The sequence below is a fragment of the Apium graveolens genome, chromosome 2 (genome assembly GCF_009905375.1).
Source record: "Apium graveolens cultivar Ventura chromosome 2, ASM990537v1, whole genome shotgun sequence".
Classification (NCBI taxonomy): domain Eukaryota; kingdom Viridiplantae; phylum Streptophyta; class Magnoliopsida; order Apiales; family Apiaceae; genus Apium; species Apium graveolens.
This window is the reverse complement of record NC_133648.1, coordinates 204,879,646-204,889,641: the sequence shown is the minus strand read 5'-3', so window position 1 is coordinate 204,889,641 and position 9,996 is coordinate 204,879,646. Positions and strand designations below refer to the sequence as shown.

At 42.6% G+C, this 9,996-nt stretch overlaps 1 non-coding gene across 1 annotated transcript; it reads left to right on the top strand.

The window, feature by feature from the left end:
- The first annotated feature begins 6,898 nt into the window (after nt 1-6,898).
- On the top strand, nt 6,899-7,005 carry LOC141709316 (small nucleolar RNA R71). Its single transcript, XR_012569900.1, has one exon. It is a non-coding gene; the product is annotated as a small nucleolar RNA R71 (small nucleolar RNA).
- Nucleotides 7,006-9,996: the final 2,991 nt, after the last annotated feature.

Genomic DNA, 9,996 nt, shown 5'->3' with positions numbered 1-9,996 from the left:
GGCTACTAGCCATTTGACGCCTAGCCACAACTACCAACAACTTCCATATTTTTTTTTCTCCAAATTTTTTTCTTTTTCATGCCTTTATCACTAAGAACCTATAATCGAATTCTCAGCATAATAAGTAGATTGACCTTGAAAACAACCAAATCATAACAACAATCTAGCCCTTACGCATTCTCTAAGACTTAGTGGACTTACAATTGTTTCGAGCATGCATATCAACCTACACGACTTAATATCACTTTAATGCTATCACTACACTCGCATCAATATCACAATTCAGTCGATAAATCATTGCAAAAGGGATCATGGTAAATGCATGAGCTACATGACATTCATAACAAAAAAAACTATATGGCATAAATTATGCAACTATATGAACTAAACTATCATGAATATGCAACTATATGACACACACACAATATTCCTTAACTACCACCCCCAAACTAAAAATCTTTACTGTCCTCAGTGAAAGTAGTAGAAAGGAACACAGGGTATACCTACTCGGAGTCATCATCATCATCACCCTCAGTGGGTGGAGTATCAAGCGGCGGGTATGCAGAGTCCTCACCAAAAACTGGCCACTGGATATCAGCTCCAAGGCCCCGAAAAGCAGTCCCTAACGCAAGGGTGAGCTCCTGAGCAAACCTGCTCTGCGTCTCATACATGGCATCCATCCGCCGTGAAAGCCTCCTATACTGGGCATCAACCATCCCAGCACCCTCCTGAGCTCTCGAAGAACCAGCCTCATCACGCCCTGGCCTAGCCATAGTAGCACCTCGTGCTGGACGCCCTCCTGGAAGACGATAACCCAGCCCATGCTCCTCAGGCTCACCACCGGTCCACTCCTGCATCCCATTCAGCGTCCCAGAATCAATCGGAGCTGCCGGCAACTGCAACTGCTCATGAGCCGGCCAGTTCACTCCCACTGCTCGGCATAGCTTCGTAACCGTGGATGCATAAGGGATGTTCATATGCTTCGCTCCCCTCAAAAACTTCAGAATTCCTTGGTAGATAAACTCACCAAGGTCCACATAGTACTCCTCATTCAGAATTCCCCACAACAACTGTGCTCTTTCAACTGTGACCTCGTGTGCATGCGAAGAAGGCAAAATATTAGCACAAATAAATGCATTCCATGCACGGGCATACCTGTTCATGGTGATCGCCGGAAAGTGACGATACTCATTAGTGCCGGTCCTGAAGGTCCAAACTGTGCCCGGTCGACAGAGAGTCGCACAAATCAAATCCAAGTCAAAATCCTCAGCAGTCTTTTCATTCCAGTTTTCCTCCCCGGGCTTCCTCTCTCGTTGTCCAATCACACGGCGAATCGCCGCATGATGATAATCAACCGTCAGCCCTCGGACCACAGAAAACCCATTCTTTTTGGCCTTCGCGTTCGCGTAGAACTCGCGAACAACGCTCATCGATACCGCTTCAGGTGACTCACAAAAAGCTATCCACCCCTTCTCTGCAATCATGGGCAGCAACTCACCATCCCTCCCTGATGGCAAAAACCCTCTCTCCTTTAGAATCGGCTTCCCCAAAAGCCTAGTATACTCCTCCTCCGTGGCTCTGTCAGTTAACCGAGGCCTTGCAGCAGTACCCCTCGATGAATCGGCAGTAGGAACTGTGCTGCTGCTGTCAATAGTGCGTGCTCTCTTGGGTGCCATTGATTCGTGAATAAAAGTGTGTAAGAACTGATTTTTGATGTTTGTGAGAGAGTTTAAGTATAGGAAGTTTTGTGGGAGATATGTAGGATAGGTGTATGTATATATAGGGTGTGGATTAGATTAGGGTTTGGGAATTAAGGGTTAAAATGATGGGGTAGTGGGAACAAATCGTGGGTTTATGGGCTAAAACTGTTTTTGTGTTTTTCTTTGTTTTTTTTTTCTGAACTGTAAAAAAAATTCTGGTACTCGACCCCTGAGCGGTCGTTCAACAAAGTTGAGCGGGCGCTCAGCTTGCTGAGCGGTCGCTCAGCAATGCTGAGCGGGCGCTCAGGGGGTCACTAGAATTTTTTTTTTCAGCCCCTGTTTTCTGATTTTTTTGTGTTTTTGGATAGGTTATTAACTTCTAAGGGTTCCTGTAACAACAATTCATGGGTTGCCTCCCACGCAGCGCTTCTTTTTCGTCATTAGCTTGACGTTTCGTACCCTTCTCAAGTAGTCAACAAAATGGCACTAACCACTTCTCGGTTTGCCATGTCCCCATAGTAGTGCTTCAACCGCTGACCGTTAACCTTGAATGCTTGGTCCGGATCATTCTCAAAAATTTCCACCGCTCCATGTGGAAACACAATTTTGACAATAAAAGGTCCAGACCACCTCGATTTCAACTTCCCTGGAAAAAGTTGGAGCCGAGAGTTGAATAAGAGAACTTGTTGCCCTGGCACAAATAACTTAGGATGTAGCTTCCTATCGTGCCACCTCTTCACCTTTTCCTTATACATTTTATTATTCTCGTACGCTTGAAGTCGAAATTCATCAAGTTCATTAAGCTGAAGCATTCTTTTCTTACCAGCTGCATCTAAATCCAGGTTCAACTTTTTCAATGCCCAGTAGGCCTTATGCTCAAGCTCCGCAGGTAGATGACATCCCTTACCGTACACCAACTGAAACGGGGACATACCAAGTGGAGTTTTGTATACTGTTCTGTAAGCCCAAACAACTTCATCGAGCTTTAAAGACCAATCCTTCCTTGACGGACAAACAACCTTCTCTAGAATGCGCTTTATCTCTCTGTTAGATACTTCCGCTTGACCATTTGTTTGCGGATGATAGGCAGTAGCTACTCGATGATTCACATTATAACGCTGTATCATAGAAGTGAACTTACGGTTGCAGAAATGCGATCCTTCATCACTTATGATTACCCGAGGTGTTCCAAACCTTGTGAAAATTTGCTTATGAAGAAAATTTAGCACTGCCTTTGCATCATTTGTCGGTAAAGCTTTAACTTCTACCCATTTTGAGACATAATCGACTGCCAGCAAGATGTATTGATTATTGCAAGACGAGATAAAAGGCCCCATGAAATCGATTCCCCAAACATCAAAGACCTCGACTTCAAGCATCACACTTAATGGCATCTCATCCTTCTTTGTCAAATTTCCCACTCTTTGGCAACGATCACACCTTAAAACAAACTGATGAACATCCTTGAACAAAGTAGGCCAAAAAAAAACTGCTTGCAGAATACGAGCTGCCGTCTTCTCACCACCATAGTGTCCACCATAAACCGTGGAATGGCAGTCTCGTAATATCCCCTCCGTCTCACAGAACGGGATACATCTCCTGATGATCTGGTCAGCTCCCTGTCTAAACAAATATGGTTCATCCCACATATACCACTTCACCTCATGTAGAAACTTCTTCTTTTGAGCGGATGTCAAATTAGGAGGCATTATATTGCTGACGAGATAGTTTACAATATCTGCAAACCATGGTTCTTCCTCCTGAATTACAAATAACTGCTCATCCGGAAAAGATTCATTGATTAACGTCCTATCTTGTGAAGTAGAATCAGGATTCTCCAACCTAGAGAGATGGTCATCTACTTGATTCTCAGTACCTTTTCTATCTTTGATCTCTAACTCAAATTCCTGAAGTAAAAGCACCCAACGAATGAGTCTCGGCTTCGAATCCTTCTTGGAAACCAGATAGCGAATAGCCGCATGATCAGTGAATACTGTTACTTTTGTACCAAGTAGATAAGATCGAAATTTCTCAAAACCAAAGACTATAGCCAAAAGCTCCTTCTCAGTAGTGGTATAGTTCAATTGGGCACCATTTAAAGTCTTACTCACATAGTAGACCACATGGAAGAGGTTTTTCTTGCGCTGTCCCAGAACTGCACCTACCGCATAATCACTCGCATCACACATCATCTCAAACGGTTCTATCCAATCTGGTGCTGTAATAACTGGTGCAGTGATCAAACTCTTCTTGAGAGTCTCGAATGCTGCCAAACATTCATCATCAAATTTGAAAAGCACATCTTTCTCAAGCAAATTGCACAACGGCTTAGATATCTTTGAAAAGTCCTTGATGAATCGCCGATAAAAACCCGCATGACCAAGAAAACTACGGATTCCTTTCACAGAATTAGGTGGGGGAAGATTTTCAATGACTCCCACCTTGGCCTTGTCCACCTCCAGACCCTTGCCAGAGATCTTATGCCCAAGGATAATGCCTTCACGCACCATAAAATGACATTTCTCCCAATTGAGCACCAAATTAGTTTCCACGCATCTTTTGAGTACGGCGCGCAGATTATTCAAACATTCATCATATGAATGTCCAAAGACGGAGAAGTCGTCCATGAACACTTCGACGTTATTTCCAATCATGTCAGAGAATATAGCCATCATACATCTCTGAAAAGTGGTCGGGGCGCCACATAACCCAAACGAAACTCTGCGAAAAGCTAACGTGCCAAATGGACAAGTGAAGGTAGTCTTGTCCTGATCCTCTGGTGCAATACAAATCTGATTATACCCGGAATAACCATCCAGAAGACAAAAATACGCATGACCCACCAATCTGTCAAGCATCTGATTAATAAATGGAAGAGGGAAGTGATCCTTCCTTGTGGCTTTGTTCAATTTTCTATAATCCATGCATACTCTCCATCCTGTAACTGTTCGAGTAGGGATGAGCTCATTCTTTTCATTTGCGACCACAGTGATACCTCCTTTCTTAGGTACACATTGTACGGGGCTCACCCACGAGCTGTCAGAAATAGGATAAATGATGCCTGCATCCAACCATTTCAGAATTTCTTTCTTCACCACCTCCTTCATGATGGGATTCAGTCTTCGCTACTGTTCCACAGTTGGCTTACTACCTTCCTCTAGCAAAATTTTATGCATACAATATGAAGGACTTATCCCCTTGATGTCTGCTATGGTCCATCCTATAGCCGATTTGAATTCTCTCAAAATCCTTAAGAGCTTGTCTTCCTCACTACCTGAAAGGTCAGATGAAATAATAACAGGTAACATAGATGAATCACCTAAAAAAGCATACCTCAAGTGTTCAGGTAATGGCTTGAGCTCCAAGGTAGGTGCTTCCTCTATTGATGGTTTGAGCTTCCCTTCAGCATTCTTAAGGTCAGAAGTACCAAGAGATTCAAATGGTATGTCCAGCTTTCGCTTCCAGGGAGAAGCGTTCAGATATTGTAATTGCTCGTTGCCATCTTCATCATCGCTGTCAAAATCCCCCACTAAGGCTTTTTCCAATGCATCAGACATTAGCATGCGATCGAGTTCCGAAGTAACCGCAGAATCAATCACATCCAATTTTAAGCACTCCTCATCTTCTGTAGGGAATTTCATTGCCTTGAATACGTTGAAGGTCACATCCTGATCTTGGACCCGCATAGTAAGTTCACCTTTTTACACATCTATCAAGGTACGGCCAGTAGCCAAGAAAGGCCTTCCCAAGATTATGGGAATCTTCTTATCTTCCTCAAAATCCAGAATAACAAAATCTGCAGGAAAGAAGAGCTTATCCACCTTGACGAGCACATCCTCAACTATGCCCCTTGGGTAAGTAATGGAACGATCAGCCAATTGTAGCGACATGTATGTGGGTTTTGGATCAGGCAGATCCAGCTTTTTAAAGATCGAAAACGGCATCAAATTAATGCTTGCTCCCAAATCACAAAGGCACTTGTCAAAAGTCAGATTGCCAATGGTGCAAGGAATGGTGAAGCTTCCTGGATCTTTCAGTTTTGGTGGTAACTTTTGCTGCAGAACAGCGCTGCATTCTTCCGTGAGAGCAACGGTTTCAAGGTCATCCAGTTTCACCTTCCTTGAAAGAATAGTCTTCATAAACTTCACATAACTAGGCATTTGTTCCAGAGCCTCAGCGAAAGGTATATTGATGTGAAGTTTCTTGAACACCTCCAGAAACTTCCCGAACTGTCTATCCAGCTTTTGTTGCTGCAATCTCTTAGGAAAAGGTGGTGGACGATAGAGCTATTTCTCCCCTGTATTAGCCTCAGGCAGAGTGTGTTCAACAGTAGTCTTCCTTGGTTCCGCCACTTTCTCCTTTTGCTTAGATTCTTCATCTCTAATTTCAGCTTCTCATTCCTTTGCCTTTTCAGCATCAGCCACTTTTCCAGACCTTAAGGTAATAGCCTTGACTTGCTCTTTAGCTTCCTTCCTGCCTGGTACTTCCGTGTCACTGGGAAGAGTGCCAGGTTGACGATTGAGCACTGCATTGGCTAATTGACCGATTTGATTTTCTAAGGTCTTGATAGAAACCACCTGACTCTTGCATAACAGCTTAAGTTCCTCAAAATCAGCACTAGTAGGTGCAGCTGTACTTCCCTGTTGAGGATATGATTGCCTTATAGCATACTGCTGTGGTTGCTAGAATCCAGGTGGGTTAAACTGTTTACTCACTCATTGCTGATATGGTGGCTGAATAGTATTCTGATTATTCCCCCAGCTGAAATTTGGATGATTTCTGTTGTTAGGATGATAGGTCGCTGGCACGGGCTGCTGTTGTCGCTGATAATTATTCACATACTGAACAGATTCATTGACAAGAGAACACTGACCCGTAGCATGAGAACCTGCACAAAGCTCACAAACCATAGTTATTTGATTAACTCCATATGTAGCCTGAGAATCAACCTTCATCGATAGCGCTTGGAGCTGGGCTGCAATAACGGTGGCTGCATCAACTTCCAGAATATCTGCTACCTTGCCTGACGTCATCCTCTGAGTTGGGTTTTGATGCTCATTTGCAGCCATCGTTCTATAAGATTATATGCCTCAGTATAGCTTTTAGCCCATAAGGCGCCTCCAGCTACTGCACCGAGCATGGGCCGAGATTGGGCCCCCAAACCATTATAGAAACCAGTGATCACCATCCAATCCGGCATTCCATGATGTGGACATTTTCTCAACATTTCCTTGTAGCGTTCCCAAGCCTCGCACATAGATTCAGTAGGTTGCTGCGCAAACTGAGTAAGAGCACTCCTCATAGCAGCAGTCTTTGCCATCGGATAAAACTTCACCAGAAACTTTTGTGCAAGATCTTGCCACGTAGTGATGGACCCAGCTGGTTCAGAATGTAACCAGTCTTTAGCCTTGTCCCACAGTGAGAATGGGAAAAGCCTCAACTTGATAGCCTCATCAGTCACGCCATTATACTTAAAAGTGCTGCAGATCTCGACAAAATTCCTTATGTGCATGTTGGGGTCTTCAGTTGCCGCTCCTCCAAAAGAAACAGAATTCTGCACCATCTGAATAGTGCCCGGCTTGATTTCAAAGGTGCTAGCTTGAATATCCGGATGAAGGATGCTTGACTGAATGTCATCAATTTTAGGCCGAGAAAAATCCATAAGAGCTGGATCAGCTTGAACAATACGATCTCCCATGTTTACTGGTTCTTTCTGCTCAGTTCCTGAATCCGAATCCTCAAAATCTAACTTCTCCGGAATATCAAGAACTTCGTCTGTCTCCTCAGCTGTATCTAAAGTCCTCTTGCGAGCACGAGAACGAGTTTGCATAAACGCTTGCTAAAGTACCTGAAACACAACCAGAAAAAAAAATAAGTAACTACTACATCCTAATCACTGAGTCCTAATGACCAATGATGGTAAGTACATAAACTAAACAAATTCGCCGAGTCCCCGGCAGCGGCGCCAAAAACTTGTTAGGGCTAAAATACGCACTAATATTCACGCAAGTATACGCGTTCGCAAGTAATATAGAATACTTTCTAGTTCGTTCCCACAGAGACTCGGACTAAATTATTGTCTAATTAAACTCACTCACCAATGTATGATTACTTCTCAATGTTAAGATACTAACACTTAAAATTTTTGATTAAATATTAACTATAATTAACTACTTAATTAATCACTTAACTAACACTTCAAATTATCAATAATAAAACACTCATGAGATCACAACTTCATTATCACTTCCTTCTATAGCCATTGTTATTACCTTTAGCATGTGATAGTGATGATATTAATCGAATAACACGAAACTGATAAAAGCCAACTTTCATTGTACTAATACCATTCTACCAAGCTTCCACAATTAAGATAGAAGTTGAATAGTCATCAATTATGTTGAGTTCCTATATGTCTACAGAAATTGACAACACAACGATTTAAGCACAAGTTATTCCTTTTGATTACATAGGGCAAATAAAACTGTTAGAGTTACCCACTAATCATGCACAACGTACATGAACCTATGCTAGCATGGCAAGTTCTAAATCTCAAGATCCACCGTCGCTTCACAAGAGATTAACACCCTATCTTATATGTTCGCGACGCACATAAGACGAATACGCACAACCAATACTAGATATCATACAATCATCACACACTAAAGTATTAAACAATTAACTAAAGAATTCCATAATAAATCCGTTGCAACCCCATGATCACGATTAGCCCATATTAGCACTTATCGTCATCATGGGTTCATATGAAATCATGATAAGCAAACACAAGAAAATAATAACTAAACTAATTATATTAAAACAGAGTACGTCACAAGAGTAAATAAGTTCAAAGCAAGAAAACTAGCATCCAACGTTACAACGAAACAAGAATCACAAGAAAATATGCTTCCTCTTCGTTGCAGTGTGCTAAATCGGTCTTCTTCCTTATCTCCTTCGCTCCTTGCGTAAAAACACAATCTTCTTCAATCCACTCTTGTGAAAACGTCTCAGATCTACTTATATAATAGTCCCATAAAACTCAGATTACATAGAAGTGGAAACCAAACAGAAGTAGAAGTCCAGAAATATTATATCTTTTTCCCGGCCCTGCGCGGCCGCTCAGCATAGCTGAGCGGGCACTCAGCTTGCTGCGCGGCCGCTCAGCAATGCTGAGCGGGCGCTCAGACCTCTACTGGAAAAAATCTGATTTTGCTCCGTTTCTTCGCCGTAATCTGCCCGTTTCTTTCCTCTCACAATGGTGAACACATGTCAAGGCTTATTCTTGATGATTCCTCCCCCGAAATGCATAAACACTAGAAAAACGCATCAAATACACAAAATTCTTGATTTCAAGACACCAATTTAAGCCATTTTAAGACGTTCTAAGTGGTATAAAATGCCACTTATCAAATAGAATCCCAGTTAACTGCACCAGGCAAACCCCAACAGAACGGTGTAGCAGAGAGAAGGAACCGGACTCTTTTAGAGAGTGTTAGATCGATGTTGAGTTATTCGGATTTACCCAAGTCGTTTTGGGGACATGCCTTAGAGACAGCAGCTTATCTTCTGAACTTAGTACCTTCTAAGTCGGTTCCTAAAACCCCCTTAGAATTGTGGACCGGGGATAAACCGAGTCTAAGATATATTCAAATATGGGGTTGTCCAGCATATGTGCTGAACAAGAACGCGACTAAGTTAGAATCTTGTACAGAAGTAAGGTTGTTTGTAGGCTACCCCATGGGAACGCAAGGATATTTTTTTTATAGTCCGAAGAATCGGGATGTCATTGTTAGCACCAATGCAAGATTCTTGGAGGAGGACTATATAATGAATCACAAACCCATGAGTAGTGTCGTTTTAGAGGAACTAGTGGGAGGGACAAATAATACCCATGAAGCTGTAGTACAAGTAGAACAACCACAACATAATGTACAACCTGTCACTAATACCGCACCAGTGCCTCGTCGTAGTGGGAGGGTTGTTCAACAGCCTGAAAGATTCATGTTTTTGGGAGAGTCTTCAGACTTGGTCCCTGGTGAACATGATGATGATCCCCGTACATATGAAGAGGCAGTACAAGACAAAGATGCAGATCTTTGGCAAAAGACGATGGAATCTGAGATAGAATCAATGTATTCTAATCAGGTCTGGGAGCTCGTGGAACCACCCAAAGGTATAAAACCTATTGGATGTAAGTGGATCTACAAGAAAAAGAGGGGATTAGATAAAAAGGTGAAAGCCTGGAAAGCAAGACTTGTTGCGAAAGGGTACACTCAGAAAGAAGGTATCGATTATG